The sequence below is a fragment of the Anas acuta genome, chromosome 3 (genome assembly GCF_963932015.1).
Source record: "Anas acuta chromosome 3, bAnaAcu1.1, whole genome shotgun sequence".
Lineage (NCBI taxonomy): Eukaryota > Metazoa > Chordata > Aves > Anseriformes > Anatidae > Anas > Anas acuta.
The window spans coordinates 23,304,571-23,324,839 of NC_088981.1; the positions used below are offsets into that span (position 1 = coordinate 23,304,571).

At 45.4% G+C, this 20,269-nt stretch overlaps 1 long non-coding RNA gene across 1 annotated transcript in view; it reads left to right on the forward strand.

Annotated features, from left to right (window-relative positions):
* The first annotated feature begins 260 nt into the window (after nucleotides 1-260).
* The window catches only part of LOC137853604 (uncharacterized), a 36,766-nt gene continuing 16,757 nt past the window's right edge, over nucleotides 261-20,269 (forward strand). The window contains exons 1-3 of the long non-coding RNA XR_011094590.1: nucleotides 261-546; nucleotides 973-1,119; nucleotides 10,040-13,047. This is a non-coding gene — a long non-coding RNA (uncharacterized lncRNA). The remainder of the gene's footprint in view (nucleotides 547-972; nucleotides 1,120-10,039; nucleotides 13,048-20,269) is intronic.

Consider the following 20,269-nt stretch of genomic DNA (forward strand, 5'->3'; position numbering starts at 1 on the left):
ATATTTGTTTGACTTTGGAAGAGCTTTTATCTTTAAGAACCTTGCCCTTCTGTCAGATGTGGTTAAAATTGACCAACAGACTCAGGATTTGTTGTAGGGGTAAATCTAACGGCCGCGCCAACAGACGGTGTGATTGTGTAAGTCCCATTTCCTTGAGAACAAAGGCAAATATATAGCTAGCATCAGGTGTTTTTTTTTTGTTTGTTTGTTTGTTTGTTTTTTTCCAGGAATAATAATGTGACCTCCATTTTATATTCTAGCCCATCAGTCAGTGTGAGGCTGGACGTGGCAGCCAGGGAGACCTTGAGGAATGCAGTGCTGAGCACAGCTGGCCATCGTTGTCCTGATCAGCCCCACAGGATCCTAGATCTTCAGCCCGATCCCCTTGTGTGCTCAGCCCTGCCTGAACTACACCTCACCTGTACCCAGCCCTGGCCACCACAACTGCCCTGGAGCTCCATGGGACCATTTGGAACCTTCCATTAGGAAGATATATATGCTGGATACCCCAAATATCCTGGTTTTTGGATTCACTTTATTTTCACTGTACGGCATTTCCAAATGTACTGTAAGATTAGCAGCATTTGGTGAAGCTTCTAAATTACACAGTTACACGACTATGGAAGAATCATTATCATTTTCCAGACTTGCCTTATGGATCTTGGATGCTTGAACTTGGCTTTATGCATGACAGAAAACCTCAATTTCATAGTATATGGAGCCAGTCTACATGCCCCATTTAAACATTTCCAAGTCTAATCAACCTTGTCTGCATAGTATTATGCAGCTACCTATTCAAAATTACTTGCAGCCACTTATTCATAATTATCAGTTTATCCTGGAGTGATGTTTTTGTTAAGTCAGAGTGGATTTCCAGTGTGTAACTTTATATTTTTCAGAAAAGCTGTCATATATGTAGTAATTTTGATGTTAAAATCCACCTTTTATTTCTTTTTCCTGGTTTATCGTTAGGGCCAGAAAGAAGATACAGCCGTAACTCTTTGCTTCAACCAGTGCCATTCAGGACCAAATGCAGGCAGCAACAGTACTTCACAGTCTTGTACCAGGAGCAAGAAGTCAGAATCTCACGAAATATTTTTAAGGAAGCAAAATTTTGAGGTAATTAACTTTTAAATTTCTGCTCTCATATCTGGACAGCACAGAAGGGAGAACTGATAGCTCAGAGAAACTGTCTGCTTGAATATACATCCCTGCCAATCAGTAGGAGCTTGCATCACATCTTTTTAGAAAAGAGAAGGCACTGGTATCTTCACAGAGAGCCATCACCTGCTGTGAACTGCTGGCTTTGCCAGGAATGGGATTTTAGAAATGGGAACCGGATTGTATATTTAGCTGTTCGGTCAGTTTGTTCAAAGTCCAAAAATGTTAAATACAGATGAAAACTCGCTATGATTCATGGTGTGTGGCCAGCATTGGTTCCTTATGTTCTAACAGTGAACTGCAGTGTTGGACATTAGATCCATATTTACAGGAGAAGAACAAAGCAGCTGGACAATGATGCTGTTGTGCAGTTTCCACTGAATACTGCTGTCCCTATTTGAGTATTTTGTGGACTGGAAGAGTGGTGTGAGTGCTTGTATATTTTTTGCTTGCTTTTTTGATTGCTTATGTTATTACCTTGCACTATTTTCCTTCTGCTTTCACAGTGGTCCATTTCTCTTTGCAATTTATTTTGTTTCATGGTACATCTCGTTTTGGAAAGCAGTTGGCCTTGCTTTTGTGATATGTTGTCCCAGCGTATTGCTTCAGCAGTTGAAAAGAAGTGTGAATTTTAAAACCTCATGACTGCAAGCAGGTTTTAAGCACATAAAACAAAATCTGTGGGCTGTGTTCACTGGCTTAATATGCAACAACTATGCAGGAAAGAAACAGATATGAGTCCAGGACCCAAATGAATTATAGACAAACACAGTGGTGAAAACACTCCATCGTGTTGAATATTGATGTCTTCTCACAGAGAGCAATCCTAATTGAGTGCTCATTTGTATGTTGGTTCAGATAGGAAAATTTAGGATCTAGATTGCCCCTCTTTAACAACCTAGCACATTTGCTTTTCATGAAGACTGTATCTGGCCATGGGGTTCTTAGATGATAACTCATCTGAGTCTATGAAGGATCGTTTTTCTGGGACAATTTTTCTACAAAGGCTTGAGAGACCACGCTTCTACACCATGTATACAACTTCTGCATCTGGTTAATTGGATGTGTATTTCAGGATCGCTCCAGGCCCATCATCCTGGGTATTGGATAAGCCCACTGAAATACAGTAATTTTTCCAAAGGAGATACATGTTAGACCCCAGTGCTGATGTTAATTAACACATATGACTGCTACACACAAACTAATCTGGCACACATCACCATGACACCTGAATTTGGGATCTATGCTCTCTCTATGGTCATTGGAGAGAGGCAGTTCATTGATGAGCTGAAATCACATTCTTGCGGGGCCTGGCTCTTGGTGAACAGGGGACAATTAGGCACCGATGCTTAAGAGGCTCGATTAAATGTTTGGAGTCAGATGGAGTTAAAATTTCCACCAGTGAGAGATACAGTAAAATGGGAGGGAGAAAGGTGAAGGTGCCACCTTGGATGAAAGGCTATTCCGCTTTCACTCAGCAGGCTGTGTATGCACAGTCATGCTAATGGCAACCAGGAATTTAACAGGAATTTCACGGGAAATGTATGCGAGAAGCAACAGAGGTAGGACAAATGGGGACAGGATTGTGTAAGAGGCCTCCTGGACTCATGGCCTAAACAAATGGATCACATGGCTGGAAAAGCCTCCTGCTTTAAGTACGTCATGCCTGTTTTGAATTACTGGAGCATCCAAAATGTTTGCAAATCCCTTGCCAGTGTCGTAACTCAAAATAGCACACTTGATAATTTCCAAAACTGTAGGTACACTGTATATTTTTGGTTATAATTTTGGTATAATTTTTCTACCCAAATTTGAAATGCTGCTATTTTCAATAAACTCTTGAGAACTAATGAGTGATACATAAGAGCAAAACAACTAATTCATAAATTTGGAAGTTACCTTCTGCTGCTCAGGTTTGTTAAGCTCAGGCTCTTTGGGTCTTTTACTCAACCAGCTTTTACAAATAATATAGGTTATCTCTTTTTTTTTTTTTTTTATTCCATGATTTGAAACTGTGAATAATGTTCCCCAGGCCTCATTTCTGAGCAAAGTCATTTGTTAGCTGACTGGGGACTACATTGACATTCTGTTGGACATTCAAGTTACAGTCAAATAAAGTAGTTTATATATCTACCTTAACATTTTATCTCTTAAGCTCCTACATCCAGACTGCAAGTTGTCAAGGTGTGGTGAATTGTTTCTATCATGTGTTTACACTTGTGGTGAATTTCTGTGGGTACATCCAGGATAAGGCTTCCCTCTAGAATGCCATGTTGTGTTAGATAGGCTAATAATATTTCCCCTGTTGAGGAATGAGCACAAGCCCTACATAGCACTTATGTTTTTAGACCCACAAAATTATGTTTCTTTGTAGTTTAAGGGAAATATAGCATTTGTGAAGTGTGGTAGATTTGGTTCCTAAATCCTTGAGTACCATTTATGAATCAACATATATGCAAAGAAAAGCAGGCTGGTGCCAGCAGTGGCTGCTAGAAATCAGCATATTCTGTAAAAGTTCCAGAAAACTTGGCTTTTCTATACTTTTGAAGCTAATCTGAGATTACTATGGGGTTAAGAAATAATGCAATTTCTGATATATTGTCTTTTGAGCAAGCCCTACCAGGCTTGAAACTACCCTGATGAAGCCTGTCTGCGCACAGTGAAGTCTGTCTGTTATAGATAGCCTCATATCTGAGGAGGCCAGCCAGTGCTCCCTGATCCCAGCCCCTCTCCTATTTACGTAGCAGAGTACCTGTTGACTGAGCCTTATCATCAGTCTTGTCCTTAACTGGTTTATGGCTGGCTCCTGAGCAGATCACCAGCCCCAGTCGCTTTGTTGATATCCTTTCCAGATTCCTACAGTCATGTCATGAGGATAAAAAAAATATTTAAATGATTCCAGTTGTACCACTTTGGTTTATAGCTAAGAGAAAATGTCTGGTATTTTTAGCATGTCCTATATTTTCACTGTGAAGCCATTTACCCCATCTGAGAGGCTGTCTGTTATCAGGATCCTATTGGCTGCAGATATTTGGGGCTCTTTTCCACAGTTAACAAGAATTCTGTATTTGGGATACTTTTAGTGACTCATTTCTGGTTACAAGACAGTTAAATTCATATCTCAGCAGGTACCTCCATGAATATGCACTTAGAATACCTGATTTCATGGTCACCTTGGAAGACTTTTTAATAACTTTCTCCTGTATCATCTGTGAAATGTCCAGCTCAAGTTCTGGCAACATCCGTAGACCAATTTACCAAAGACCTATTTATTCTTTAAAGCCTTCCTTGCAGCAAGAAAATTTTGTTTTAATATCTGTTTGGTCATTATGATAAAGGACAACCCAAACCACTGCTGTTCTGCATCTGGGAGAGTGAGAAGGGCCCATAGATAGAGCGCCACGTGGTGCCCACATGTGGGGAAGGTGTGGTGCCAATCCATCCCCTAACCGTGCACTGTGTATAGGACACGGCATGACTGTAAGTATCACAAAGTGTAGTCTTCTTTGTAAGTGGCCCAAGCAAGATACTGTCACAAGGTCCATTCCCTGCAGACTTTTCTCTCTTTATGTACAATAAAAACAAAAGGTGAAATTGCTGAGAGTCCTTTGCTCTAAGACTTGTTAATTTAGGCTTCCAGGCATCTCTGAGTTAGGAAATGAGTCAAGTGGTTATTATTTACTCATCTGCTCTGCAGTTTCTGCTGTCTTAATCATTTTGGTTGTTGCTGGGGGTGTTACCTTCTTCAAAACAGAGACTTGAAAGCTGAGGAACTAATGGCAGTCTTCACTACCCTGATTACAAAACGCCGGTTCTTATCAGGCTGGCTGCCATATTCATGCCTTGGAACATGCACTTCCCTGCAGAGGTTAGAGGGGATCCCCCATGTGTTTAGTCTGTAAGGAGAGTTAACAGAGATGCAGTTTGTAATTCAGGGATTTCTGGTGGTGAAGCCATAGCCCAAGGGCTCCGAGTGCTCCCATATGTGGATCCTGAGCCCCACGAGCTTCTGTGCTCATGGAACTAAGGAGCAGTCAGGGCTGGTCCACAGAAGTGCTGCAGAACTGCCATCACATCTCCCAAGGCTTAGGCAGCCCTGCTGTAATACATCATACCCCATGGTTTGTCTCTTCCTAAAGAAAAATGAAAAAAATCCTCTTTTCTTGTTCTTTAATTGCCTCTGCTTTTGACAAGTAACTTCTCCCAGTGCATGAGCTCCCTTGCAGCTTGGTCCATCTGGAAAAAAAAAAAAAAAAAAAAAAGGACAGAGAGTGTCACAATGGCAGCTTGTGAAATGTTTTCTGTACCTGAGTCTGCCTGTGGCAGTCACCCACCGCTGTGCTGTCTGAATGCCTTACACCACCACTGCCACACGCTCTGGCTGCTTGTGCTTGCCGGGACGTAGATGCAGAGGCTGTGGTGCATTTCGGGGCTGTCCGAAGTTTGAAGTGACTTGTTTGTATCATCTTCCTTAAAGCAGCAGCCTAATCGCTCAGTGTCTCAGTGTTTATGTCTGTTATCAGAGCATCATAGTAGAGGTACAGGCTTTTCTATGGAGATTCCACACTCACCCAGAGCTGATAGTGCTGTAATTTTTCCTTTGATAACTGATAGTGCTATTGGTGCCTTCTTTGTTTGTTGTCTCTATCACTGTCACATAAATGTACTAGATATCACTTATCACTGGACTCCTGACCTTCCTATTTGTGCTGTTCTTCCAGGTAATCACTTAATCACTGCACTTTCTCACTGCACATCCCTTTATGACTTTTTTTTTTTTTTTTTTTTCATAGCAGCAGCTAGTGGTTCCAGTGGAATATAGGAGCTGTGGTTTGCATCCAGCATGCAAATCCATGAAAAGAAATTGTCCCTGCCCTAGTTAAACAGCTTACAGTGGTAAAAAAAAAAAAGAAAAAAAAAAAAAAAAAAAAAAGAGCAGCTGATAGGAGAAAGTTAAGCCATTTCTCATGTTCCTCGCACCTAGCGTCCCTCTCAGGACTGCTGGCAGGATTGAGACACCAGGCATGTGTAAGCACTAGTTCCAGACAGGCTGGGAGGAAGGCAGAAATGTAGGTTCGTCAGCCAGCCAAAGAGTTTCTCCTTATTGCAAGAAGTACACAGACTGTAACCCGAGTATCACACCATCATTAAGTCCTATCCACTTACCTACTTCATTAGTTCAAGGATTGTGGCGCTTTTAATCTTTGTGATCTGGGTCACCGCAGGATTCAGGCTAATGTCTGAATCAACATGGTGCTCCAGCTTCCTACTTCCAGCACTGTGTGCTTTGCAGCCTGTCTGTCCTCACTCAAGCTGAGTAAACACAAAGGAAGGCAGATTTTGAAGCCTGCCTTTTTTCCTCCTATAGTCATGTCAGCTAGGGTCTTTCCTTGTTTTGTTGTTAGCTTGTTTATATGACCAACACCCAGTAATCGGGGATTAAAACCCCACGGTACTGTACCCAGTGCTGGTCAGCCCTTTGCTTTTCCAGCTTGTGGAGGGGGAAAAGTTAGTTTGCTGGGCTGGGATTATTCCCTGAGCAATGTTTTGAAGCAGCCCAGTACCTGCAGCACAGCCAGCAGATAAATAATCCTCAAGTTTACCAGCCCAAAGTGTTGCACCTTGGCCAGTGAGACTGCAGTAAGGAAACCAGACAGCTCTTTGTACTCATTTTAGGGGGTAAACCTGAGCCCTCAGACCCCTCTTCAAACCACCGGGGCCAGCCATGGCATGATGTGATGTCCGCAGAGGTGGCCTTTGCTTCAGGTGGAGGAGCTCTTCCAGCAGTGATCTCCTGGGGTCAGGAGTGACCATGCTGCTCCAGAACAGCATCAAGGAAGACAGACGTACACATGTAGGCGCCTCATCCTGTTTTGTGGGGTGGCTGTAGATTTCAAATTCAAATTTCTGATAAATATAAATGGGCAAGAGCCTCGGAGAGAATTTGTGTGGGGGAAAATAAAGTCTATGCTTGGGGAGACCTCTTTGCAATGGAAAATAGGCTGGTGAGGCAGTCTGATGGTAAGACCAAAATTATACCTCTCCCAAATTGTATTCATTCCCTATCTTCCTGTATGAAAATGCAGGAACAAGCAGGTAACAGTATTGCTTAACACCCACCTGTCCTGCTGGAATAACTGGGCCTGCATTGGCCACCTGCTGCAGCTGTTTTGTTAACCCATGAGATAAGGAAGAAGAGAAAGTGCGTGCTGGAAGGAAAACTGGAATTTAAATGACCAAACCAGTCACTGTGATCTATAAGTGTTGTGAGAGGACTAGGAGGACTCCAGTCTGCATCGAGACCTGTGCAGAGGTTCAGGAGCTGTGGAAGTAAGTGCACAGAGACGTACAGCACGGAAGGACAAAGAGGGCTGCGATAAAGAGAGGTCCAAAGGAAAATCGTGGGAGAAATGATAGGGGGAAATGTAAGCGCGTCCATGTAAAGTGAATTTGGTTGGCGTTTATACCTGGTTGATACTGAGGTTTTACTACGTAGAACATGACTTTGCAGTTGATATAAACATTGCCACTAAAAACTGCACTCTGCATGTAGAGCTGCAAATTTTTTTTGTGCCAGTGCACCCTGCTTTGCTTTGTGTACCTGCACTAAACCATACCAGTGTAACTGCTATGATGCCAGAAAGGCTTGCTGCTCTGCAAGCCTTTTTTAAAGTATTTAAAAGCATATTAAAGTATATGCTTTTTAAAAATATTTTTTCTCTTTTAGTTTTTGCACAGAAATACTTCCTTATTGCCATATAATCCTCTTGGAGCACTGCGTGCACTTAACAGCGTATGCTGGTTTGTTTCCCAAAGGCTTCTTTTCAATGTGCAGGGCTGCTGAAGCTTTGAAGAGAAATCTTGGATCACTTTTTTAATGAGGTGTGGAAAGCGAACTGTGGGAATAAGTGGACTTGGCTGGACTGTAGCTTGCCTATGTCCCTCGGGAGCTTTGAATGTCCAAGGGATGCAAGAGTTTGATGTTAAGAATATCCCAGAAACATGAAGTTCCTGAAGGAAATACTAATCATCTTCACATGCGTCCTAAACCCTCACAGCTCCTGAGATTTCAAGCATTTATACTGTATCCATTACGTCAAAGGACATGTGCCTGAAAGGAGTAGTTGGATGGTTCGCAGTAAAGTCTGTAAATACTACAAGGCAGTAAAAATATGTTCTAAGACAATCAATAATGTTAACATTAATAGTATGTCTGAACTCCTGTAATTTCAGCAAAATGTTTGGGGAAGGATCCTGACCTCCCTCGCCTCTGGAGCAAGGCAGAAGCACTATTCAAAGTGCCAGGGAAAAGAATAACCAAGAAACGTCATGCCTCAGCCCTTGGGAAAGATAAGCTAGATCCAGAAAGTATGAGAGGCATTTCTGCACACGTCAGTGCAGAGAGGGGACATACTTTTCTCTGAAGTGCTTGAAATACTTCATCTGTTTAGGAGGAGTTACAGCAGCAGTAATCAATGAGGTACTAGCTAAGAACCTCATGAAGTAACGGGGAGGATTTTATATTGACCACAAAAAACCTTAGGGGCTCATACTTGTAAGTGCAACCATCTCTCTTTGCTGAGAACGGCTTCGTTTTGTGGTCCAAAAAGTGTTAAAAGCACAGGGACTCCCTCTTTGCACACGTGAGAAGGCTCCTGCTTCCCTTAGCAGCCCTTGAGCGCTGCCCAGGTGGCGTGCCATGGCTTTGCACACCCAGTGTGTGCTGAGTGTGCAGCCAGATGCCTGCGAAACGCCAGTGACCACAGACTCACTTCACTGTATGCTACGGCATTCTTTGGGGAGGAGAGGCTCCTAGCAGCTCCATTCGTAATGGAAGTGTAAGCATGCAAGCTTTATTACCTGCCACTGCCAGCTCACCAGGAAAGTATGCCATTCCTGCGCCGACGGATATCTAGCTGCTGCTGTTTAATTATCATGTGTCTGCTCTGCCAGAAGCACTGGCCCGCTCCGTCCTTTGGCTTTTCACTGCTGTACACAAAGCAGGAGCCTCTTGCTCATCTGAATTACTGCTGGATGTTATTACAGCCACTGCAGGAAGGGAAACGCAGAGCAGCAAAGGATTTGCCTCTCTGCTTGTGAGGGAAGTTTTGGAGGAACTAATTTTTCTGCATGTCTGTGGCTTACAAAGTGTGTGCCTGAAACTTTTATAATGCTTGAGATTTCATATACCGTAATGGTTTAAATGGAGGGGGCCTTCACTGCCTCTTCCCATGCTTGCAAATGAGTGCTGTCAGCTTAGAGGCAGGCCTGTGGTGTTGCCATTTAAGTGCTGTGCAGAAGAAGTAAGGTTATACAAATGCTGTTACAGGCAGAAGAGAAGAAGGGGAAAAAAAGCAAAAAAAAAAAAAAAAAAAAAAAAAGAAAGCTGAGGGATTAAGAAGGGAAAAAGAGCACAAAACCCAGCCAAACCAAAGCCACAGGAAATGGATTCTGAATGTGGGCGCAGGAGCTAGACAGAAAGGGATTTGGCAGGAGAGAAATTGTTGCAAGGACCTCAGTGAGAAATGTAAGGCCCAGTCCTATATAAGACATGCCCATGACGAATCTTTAGACCCCAAAATAAACCAATCTGCATGGCAATATGATAGCCTGCTAGGTCTCGGATCTGAGGAACCAGTGCGTGATAAAAGGGTTAGCAGTGCTGGAAAAAGGAAGGAAAGGTGGGAGCGGTGCAGTGTGTGGGGAGGAGGGATGGCTTGCTGTCAGCTCCTTGGGCTGGCACAGTCTCACCTACACAGACAGGCAGCGAATGCTGCTTCGCAAACGGGTGGGGAGTTTGTTTGCAAAACAGCAGCTCTGGTTCTGACAAAGAGGGGTACGCTTCACATATGCTTACTTGCCAGTTCTTCTGTTTCAGGCAGGATACTCCTCGTTACGCTGGATTCTGGATTCTTTCCCAGCCTCCTGTAGATTTTGGAAAGTCTCCCACTCAGCTGCCATGTGGAAGGCTTTGAACTTAAAATGGGAACAGGCACAGCACAACCGGGGCTGGGGGTGGCTGGCAGTCCTCCCCCCCTCTCGCCCTTCCCTCCCCAGTGCGACCACTGCGAATCCGTCCTAGAGCCCCGAGAGCTTGGGGAGAGGCTGTGGCGAAATGTGTTCCAGTACTATGGCAAAGTGTCCTGCTTCAACAGGTGACACCAGGATTTCTCTATAAAAACAAAACAAAACAAAAAAAAAAAAAACAACACACAAATGGCTTCCCCTTCAAGAAGTGGACATGTTGGTGGAGAAAATGCCACCTGTGCATCAGCTCCCCTCTGATTATAAATGTGCCTTAAGTCAGGAGAAAAAAACACGCTGCAAACTACTCAGCTGATAAGCACAAGCAATTAATTTAATTGTGGCATACATCTGGTAAACCTCACTCCTATCAGTGTGAGTTGTGTACAGCTCAATCTGGCTCATAAAACAAACACAGCTTTGGGCAGCTACTCAGCAGAGCCCCGTCTTGCTTCATCCCACTCAGAAGCGTAGTCACGGCCCTTATATGTGACATACTTATTTGTAGATAGGTGTGATGTTTGCATATAGGGTCTGAACTGAAAAGATGAAGAGACACCCTGAGATACTGTCAGTATTGCCCTCGATACCCTTGATACACCTGGTGCTGTGTTTACCTGTCATAACACATTTCCGAAGATCTCCGTGTTGGCCTGAGGAGCTGCAGAGAGCTGCTGCTGTGCTGCAGCGCCACAACCCACTTTCCTCACTTCCTTCCTTGTGCTTTTGTGTAAAGCTGTGGTCACCAGCACAGAAGAAAAACAGACTGGATATTTTTAATCCATCTTTTAAAAGGCTTCATCAGGCTTGTTCCTCGATGCAGCAGCATTGTGTTTAGTTACACCACCTCCACGCTCTCGATGGCCAGCACACCGTGCGAAGCGCTGCATCTCAGAGGAGGAGGTATGGCCAGGCCCATCCTACCCCTCCTGTTTTTTCCTGGGATGGAGATTAGAAAAGCAGTTTTCAGTAGTGATGGGAAGAGCATCATATTGGCATACATGGGGATTTCTTGCAGTTTCAGATGTGCCTGCACTGTAACAAAAGGCATCACACAGGAAACAGACGTCATGGGGCTGAGCTCTGCGTTGTTGGTGGGTTCATGGGTCTTGAAATATCCAAGATAAGAGCTTTGTTCCTTTGCAGAATGCACGGGGGAAAGAGAAGCATCACAGTGTACAAATGAATCAATCTACACCCTCCAGAGGAGGTAATACTGGTGTAGTAAGAGATGCTAAAGCAGCTCAGGAGCAGAATATTGAACTCAAGAAAGCAATGAAATGCAGCAGGTTTTTCAGGGATTTTTTTTTTTTTCCCCTCTGGGATCTCCGCTGCTGCATTTGTGTAGGTACACAGCATCCAGCAGGAGAAAAAATTCCTCGCTGAAGAGGTTTCCAAGAGAGAACAGCAGACAAGATAAGTGTGAGCAGTCACTGGCAGAAGTTTCAACGCAGCACTCCAGTCTGCTGGTATTTAACATTCAGTAGTAGGCATGGACCGAGTCCCGCTAATTGTAAGGACATCTCTCCGTCGCACCACACTGGGAACTGTCTGAGTCAGCAGCATTGATGATGCTTCACACAAACACAGTAACGTCTGCCAATACGCCACGAGGGAGGGGAGGACTTGCTGAAGTAGAGGATGCCTCGTGAATATTTTTGTGCTGTTACCCAAAGAGGAGGGATGAGCTGCTGCTGCCTGCTCCCCCGGTGCTCCTGCCCAGGAGGCAGGCGGCACACTGCAGGCCGGCTGGCCTGGCCCCCTCGCCAAACGGGACACCGCTCTGCTGGCCCACAGAAACACCGGTGGCTACGCTTCCTGACCAGAAACCCGTTTCACCCAGAAGGGCAGTGCTCCCCCAGGAGCAGAGCACCATCCCCATTTCTCCATTTTCCCATTCAGGAGCACTTTGCCTCCTCCTCCCCTCCGCTGTGGGTGAGCATCGCTGCAGGCCTCCCCCGCGGCCTGGCCACAGGCGCCTCACAGCAGCGGCTCCCCATTGGGGCTTTGCCTTAAAAACAAGCCTCAGTCGCGTGAGGGGGTTGAACGGCTGCGTCGGGAAAACTGCGTAATGAAGGGCTTTCTGAAGCATGCATTATACCCGTTTCAAACTACAAAGCAATTGAAAGATCAGTGGTCAGGGATTTATGAAATGATTTATTGTGTCGGTGACCACAGAGATATTTCTTGCCAATGGAGTATTTTTTTTCTGTCACAGGGACAACAGTTGTTTTTATCCAGGGCCAAAACCCGAAGCCATTATTCATTTTATTACTTTTGCAAAATTCTCATTAAAGTCTTAAGGGATTGGCTCAAGACTCGATATTTCAAAGGAGACTGCATTTAGAAGAGAAAATAGAAGCAAAATCTCCGCAAACATCGGAGCATGTCTTTAAACTCCTTCTACAAACACATTAAGGCCACTGTGATGCAAAGAGGGAAAGTTAGTTCGGCCGCAATTCCCACTCTTCCTGCATGCCAGGAGATTGCGAGGTGGATTTCTCCTGAAGATAATGTTGTTTACCCTCTACCGAGGTAGCCTTAACACAAGCCCGCTCTGCTGCTTATCATCCTGGCGCCTGAGAAGGTCTTGGATAGCCTGCAACTAAAAACACGGGTGGTGATAGAGCCCTGCAGGTGTGCTGCCAGAGAACCAACGAGGTGGTCGCTGGGGCAGGCCGAGATGAAAATAAACAGCATGAGGATTGCAGTCTGGCCCGAGGGTCCCCAGAGAGAGATTGAGGGAACGGTGCACAAACTGATCAGCAGGCATCGCTGCTGCCTGCTGAATGCGTGTGGTTTCTCCTCTAATGCAGTCGGAGAAGTATCTGTGTACAGGCGAGGTACCGGGCGATTCTGCAGGTATGTTTTAATACTTAATTGGATGCTTTTAAAATATGGAAGTGGTTTACCTGTAATACGTTATGCTTCCACCAGCCTTTGCCTAGATTTGACAATTCCTTAGGGCAGGAATTATCTTTCGTTGCAGCGTGCATATGGATGACAATTAAAAATTTAGCAATGTATGTGAGAAGAACTGGAAATGACTTTAATTGCCTCAGTGTTTCTGAGAGCCTTGAAACTTGCTTCTGCAGACCCAGTCTAGAGTAGCTCTACGTTTGTACGTAGCGAGCTATCAGATTTCAGAGGTCAGTTTTCAGTGTTAGAGTTTCCTACTGTAAGTTAAACCACCTTCCATCCCCAAAACAAAATCTCCCTCTTCATCCATATATAATCTCCTTCTTCACCCATACATCAAAGCACAAAAATGACATCAGCCTCTGAATTCTCATAATTAAAATGATAAGCAGGAACAGTCCAGGGGGGAGTGATGTAAATTTTACTTTGTCCAGGCTTCTTGATAGCAAAGACGGATAATGTATTTTTTGGGTGTCCAAACCAGCATGAAGGTGAAACAACTTAATTCACTTTCCCTTGATACAGCCTTAAGATTTTGAATTCACATTGTCCAGCACGCACATAATTCATATTGTCCAGGAGAGCAGTTTTACAACTCTGCAGCGTATTCCCCTGAGCCAAGCCATCATTACCTGAAATGACACTCTCAGCTGTTCAGCCAGAAATAAATGTGTAGAAATACTCATTTAACTCCAACTGCAGGGCTAATCCTGGCGGATCACAAACACTGGTGCGCAGAAGTAGGGCAGATTCAGCATTCAAATAAAATGTGTGTCTGCTGGGTAACTTCGTTTAACGGCCTCAAGTTGCACCAGGGGAGGTTTGGATTGGACACTGGGAAGAATTTGTTCACAGAAAAGGTGGCAAAGCAATGGAATAGGCTGCCCAGGGAAGTGGTGGAGTCCCTATCCCTGGAGGCATTTAAGAGATGTGTGGACATGGCACTGAGGGACGTGGTTTAGTGATGGCACTTGGTAGGTCAGGTTGATGGTTGGACTTGGTGATCCTGAAGGTTTTTTCCAACCTAGACTATTCTGCGATTCTCAGAATTGCGTGGGGACTATCAACTATGGTTAGAGGAGACATTTTTCTCTTCACACCAATGTTCAGCAAACAGTCATTGTGCATACAGACAGTTGGCTTGTCCGTAATTTGTGAGCCTGGACAATGCCTGTATATGTCAAGTGTACCAAAATTTATTTTCTCTATGATCTGGGAAAAAAAAAAAAAAAAAGGAGTTGCAGAGAGAGATCAGTGTTCCTTCAACATGTGATCACCGTATTTAACACACATATTTAATAGATAGGCATCTGAGTTCATGGCCTCAGTGCCCTGCTCGTTCCCATGTTACCATCCTCTGCTGGTCCTGAGCACGCTGTGTCCTCCTGGCTGCCCTGCTGTGCTTGGGCACCAGCTGTACCCCAGGCCCTTTTGCAAGCTTTGCGAGGGAGTTGGACAGTAGGTGACAGGCTTTGGGGGCAGCCTCTAGGTCACCTGCCGTGGGTCACCTCCCCACATGGGGCTGACACAGCACTGGGACGAGTGAATGAAGCGTTGCTCCCTGCTATTAGAGCAGTGGAATCCATCCCCAGCCTGACCTCGTGCAAACCCTGCTCCTGTATTTATAGCGTGGAAAGAACAAGCACGGCTGCTGCCAGCAGAGCTTAAATACATGGGGTGGTGCAAAAATCTTCCCTACAGGTCCAGATCTGCTCTCACACTGGCAGGGGCTGCCCAGCTCCCCATACAGATGCTGCCTTGTGCTGCCCTCTCCCAGGCTGGCCCTTCCCTCGCCTGCCCCTCTCTTCTGGGAATGTCCTTTGCCAGCAACACTGAGGGATCTCCCTCCGCATACAGCAAGCAGCACCCTACAAAATACAGGCAAGCTCATGTAGACAGATATAAAGCTCCCACAAGGTGTAATTTTTTCACTTTTGTTGCTTTTAAATGCAAAATCAACATAAGAAAAGTATATAGGAGGTAAACAAGCCGGAGGGAGACCTTGAGACCTGTCAGCTCTGCATTTGGAGAACCTGAGCCCTCAGCAACATCTATGCTAAAGGTTATTTCACAGTGGCTCAAAGGAGAGGCTTAAGGATTTATGGATTTTGCTAATCAGGCTGTGACACACCTCAAATCATTCACCTCCATGGGCTTCCTTTGCAAGAAGTCCGTGCTTTTCCAAACATTTCCAAGTGTAGGTTCTCATTACAGCAGCGAGGATGGAAGCAGAGCAGAAGCAGGTCACCTAGCCTGCAGGCACAGCAGTGCTCAGTGGTTTCAGAGTCTGTGCTGGGGATGGGAGAGCTTTTGGAGAAAGCACCCAGCAGCCACCAGGACAGTCACTGTGCCATGCTGCCAGGCTGCAGGCTGTGAGAGGCTTGGTGATGCCTGAGGGGAGAGGATGGTCCAGAGGATATTCCCTTGCATGTGTTTTTTGGGTAGCAGTGACATAAGAGTATACAAAGGGTGAGAGGTTTTTTTAATGATGAAGCACCTGCGCATTTGGACCTTGCGACTAATTTGGGGTGGCTTCACTGAACTTGAAACAGTGTAATAACATGTCCACCATAAAGAAATCATACTGTAAAAGAGACTCTTTTTTACTGTCTTAAGATCCTGGTTGGATGAATTATTAATTACAGGCTCTTTTGCAGTGATCCTTTCCCGGGTTCCCCCCTCACCTCGAGGGAGGTGCCAGAAAGAGTGAGAGGTGGCTGTTAAGCATTTTTTTTGGCATCCCCAGCTCCAAGCCAGGATGCCTGCGGTTATATTAACTCTCTGGATTTGGGGGGCAATGCACTTAAACTCCTCTCTCCGTCAGTTACCCTGGAGCAGCAAAGTGCACCCCTCTCTCCGTGATGATTTTAAAGCATTTTGCAAGGGGCAGGCTCCACCAGCATGACGTGAAAGGGAGAGGAGCAGCCCCACTGTAAGGGAGGAGAAACAAGCACAAACGTGTCAGATAACCTGCAGAGAGCTGTGTGGAGAGGAGGGTGTCCCTCAAGCCTCTTGCCCTGTGGACATCCACAGGTACCTAAGCAGCCTTGGCTCCTTGGGGTGTCCTTGGCACGGCACTTCTGGCGTGGCAAGTGACTCATCTCCAGCCTTGCTAAGCAAAAATCATCATCTGTGATAAGCCTGCACACAGACCGTGGCTTCCTGCTGTACGTGGCAGATAAAGAAAAACAAGAGGCTTCCAAAAAATTGCAGAAGCAGTAGAGGAAACTGCTGGTGTGTGCTACAGCCCAGTGAGCACACCTTTTCTTTTTCTGCGGGTGTTTCAGTCTCGCTGCTTCGAGGTGCGCTGCTGCAAGCTGTGTTTCCTATCTGCCTGCCTGCACCGTGACTGTGTGAGAGCTGCACGGGGACAGCAGAGCTGCAGCTGACGTGAGATACAACCCAGCAAGATTGGGCTGCTCGCTTTGTTCGCACTGTTTATCTGTTCCCCTGCCAGCACGCTTCCCCGTGCCCCTCTGGCGTGCTTTAGCACCAGCCAGCCCTGTGCCATCATTCCTCTCGCATGCACAGAAACTGCCCCGGGGCAGTCATCAGAAAGCCAGGCTTAATTTAAGTGAGGCACATTGGCAAGAAAGGACAAAGGTGAAGCTTTTTGCCCTGAAAAAGTGTGAAGCTGGCTGCTGCAGTCTGCTGTGAAGGAGATTTCCTTTAGAAGCACACACACAAACGTGGTCCAGGAAAATACCATTCAAACTGTACTGGCAGCAGATCACATTCTCGATGATGACGTGGTACAAAAGTCTTGACGTTTAAATCAGACAAGAAAAAAGATAAATAAATGTATCTACTGTTTTTCTGCCTTTCCATTGGGTTCACACACCACTGTCTGCATCCCTCTTTTTGGCATCAATCCCCCTCTCCACAACAGGGGCTTTCTACTTCCCCATGTGCTTGCCCTTTGAAATGCTTTCATAGGAAGTGCTATGGGTCTCTTGTGTTTAAAGAGAAATATTGATCACAGAGGTATGAGAAATATATTAGTACTTACAGTTGAGTTGGAAAAAGTGCTTCTAAGGTATTGTTACTTTGCCACAATAGGATGCTGCAGAGACTTCCATATTAATGTCTGATTTATCACAGCATGACTGATGGAAAACAAGCAATGTACAAGTGCTGCAACAGAGGACACGGAGAGAACAGCAAATGTTTTCATGCATTGATCTGTCTGATGAGTTGATGAACCAGTGAGTTCTGCCTTTAAGCACAGTAGATGAGCATCCAAGGCTTCAGTTTGAAGATACTAGTCTTTCCTTTCCTGGGGCTGAAATGAGTTGAGAATTTTGTTCTCATCAACTCAACCTCCATAGTGAAACCACCAGTGAAAGTTTCCAGTGTGATGATGTTGATGCCTGAATGGGACACCCAGCTGGGAGGGCAGGAGTGGAAACCCAGCTAGGCCTAGCCCCAAAACTGCCATCAGGTGGCATTTGGGCTTGCAAAGACCCGGTGAGAACGTGGTGGCTCCATGAGCTGAACCTGTTTGGAAATACACGCATGGAAAACTCCCCAGACAGCCCCATGCTCTGCCCCTGGGCAGAGGCTCTCCTGTGTGGGGTCAGATCCAGAGTTTGGCTAGCTACAATTACGCCTGCTCTGTTTAGCAACATTGGCTTTAATTTTGAAATGTTCCCTGGTGCTGGAGGTCCTTGAAAGACTGCCTCCTGCTTTTAAATGTCACTGCGGAACCTGCCTGAAAGTCCAGGGGATAGAGGCTACTCGAGGGTTCAAGCGCTCCTGAAGATGCTCTTCTGTGCGGGTGAGGATTTCTGATCCTGCCCACGTAGCTGTGCCAGGTGCTCCTCTACTCTCTTCAATGGTCTTTTTGGGGTTGTTTTTCTTTCTGCACCAGGTTGCAACATGAAATGGAGGCGATTTGCATCGTGAGCTCCTAGTTGGCTGCCCGTCGGTCACTGAGGATGTGTTGTGCCTTGGTTGCTGTCAGCTGGTATTACGGGAGCAGCTGTGATGGTTTATTCATGCTGCATCGCTGTGCCTGAACTCAAAAAAGGAGGCTCTCTTCTAGTATCGCCAAGTTTGGCAAACTGCAGTGATAGGAGGCTAACTCTTGTACGTGGTCCGTGTGAGACTGAACTGCTCTCTCTGCTGTGGTAGCAGGGTTTGCAGCACCCCAGTCTTGCTGAGCGATAGAAATACTGGCAGCTCTCACAGCAGAAAGGGGATTTTCTGCCCAGCATAAACCATTAGCAGAGCTATAGCATATTTGGTAAATAGACTAAGAAGGCCAAGCGAAGCTAGCAAGCCACTATACAACGGGAGACGTTAAAGAAACCACCGTGTTCTCCAGCTTTGTGCAATTAAATAGCTGCTCTGCTTCACCCCAGCGGTGGTTAATCTGCAGCAGTGGTTGAGCCACTTTGTTTGTGTAATAGGCAAAGGCAGCCTGCAACGGGCTTCGGTTAGATGCAGAGATTGTATTGTCAACACAAATAATGCTTGATTACTAAGAGATGGAGTCCTAGCCAGGAACAATACATCTCCAAGTGTACGCCCTTACGATCGGAAGGATAATCTATCGATAATCCAGTTTTTAGGAAGAGTAATTGGAAAAACAGTGTGAGCAGCTGAGATGGCATTCTGCAGTGTGTGTTTGGTGAAAGGATGTATTAACACTGTCCCCAGCACTTAATCATTGAGTGCAATACACAAAAATAGCCAGGGAAGTTGCAGACTCTGCTGAATGGGTTGAAAGGTTGTGGGAACATGTTCTGGCACAGCCTTGTGCTGTGGTGAGACACACAACAAGGGTGAAAGGATAAACCTTCTTCTCTCTCTCATTCAGCATCAATTTGCTTCCTGGAGCAGAAACGAAATTCCATTACTCATTTAGGGTAACACTTTTCTAATGCATATAATGTGGAAATTTCTCAGCTGTAAATCTTCAGTCCTGCTCAAACACTGGGAAAAAGCTTTCGTATATTACACAGTGAAGTATTTGTAAACACAGATGAATTGAGTTTAAGGGGAACTTTGGTCAGCTGAAAAATAAACCGACAGCGTATTACAACATGACAGCAGATGAGTCAGGCACGGAACCTGCCTGCGGCTCTTAATAAAACCACCGCCGCTGTGAGTAAAGCCTGAGGCCCGCTGCTGGAGATAGCTGGAGAGCAGATACCCAAGGAAATTAGGATGAAGAACCACTTGGTTGGCTTCCTGTGGTATATGTGAAGAAAAGGTCTGTAAAAACCTGTCATTGTGCCACAGTTAGCATCCAGTTAGGTGCCAGCCTGGCCAAGGCATGAATGCTAACAGTGCCACGAGCTGCTGCTGTGCACACAGGCCGTGCTTGTAGCTCTCAGGCCGTGCTGGTCGCTCTCATCGTCACCGTTTTCCACCTGACATAGCTGGGGGTGCTGGGATGAGGACATTCAGAACTTGCTTTCATGTGGAAACACTTCCCTGTTGCCCTCTGGCTAGGAAGCATCTCTGGTTTTACGTAGTGCCAGTCACCCAGCGGCCTTGCATCCCTTTCTGAAACACTCAGCCAAAACTGACCCTTTCCGAGGGCAGATTAGGTTAAATCAGAGCAGGCACTCCCTACCCTGGAGTAAGAGCAGCCTTTCAACTTGCATTTGCTCTTAATCAGGGTGGACTGGCAAGTGTAGACAACTGTACCATTGCACAGAGGAAAAAAGCTTGAGGATACAGATAGCAGTCTGATACGGAGGCACAGAGTGGGCCTCCCAAGCCCTAATCTTTCTTTTATGTACCTAACAAGTGTGTGAGGTTTAGTTTCTTCTGCCATTGGCATCTCTTATGCAATGTACTTTGTCCTTTCAGTTTTGTTCTCACATCGATTATTTGTACCTCTGCTTACTTCTGCAAACATCAGCCTCCTCTTTAACATTTGCCTCACTTCTTAGAATAGCTGCGTGTGTACAAACAACTGACTTGTTGTGATGCAACACTCCCAATTTTCACATGACCACCTTGACACCAACTATCTACAGCAAATCAGTCTCTGCAAGCAAACCAGAGCTTGTTTCATTTATTTCAGTCACATGTTGTTTTCAAGAATCTGATGGATTCCTTAATCTCACCATACACATGCTGCCACTTCCTCTGTCAGTAAATCCATGAAAATTAGCAGAACAGAAATAATGGTAACACTGCATAATTCAGC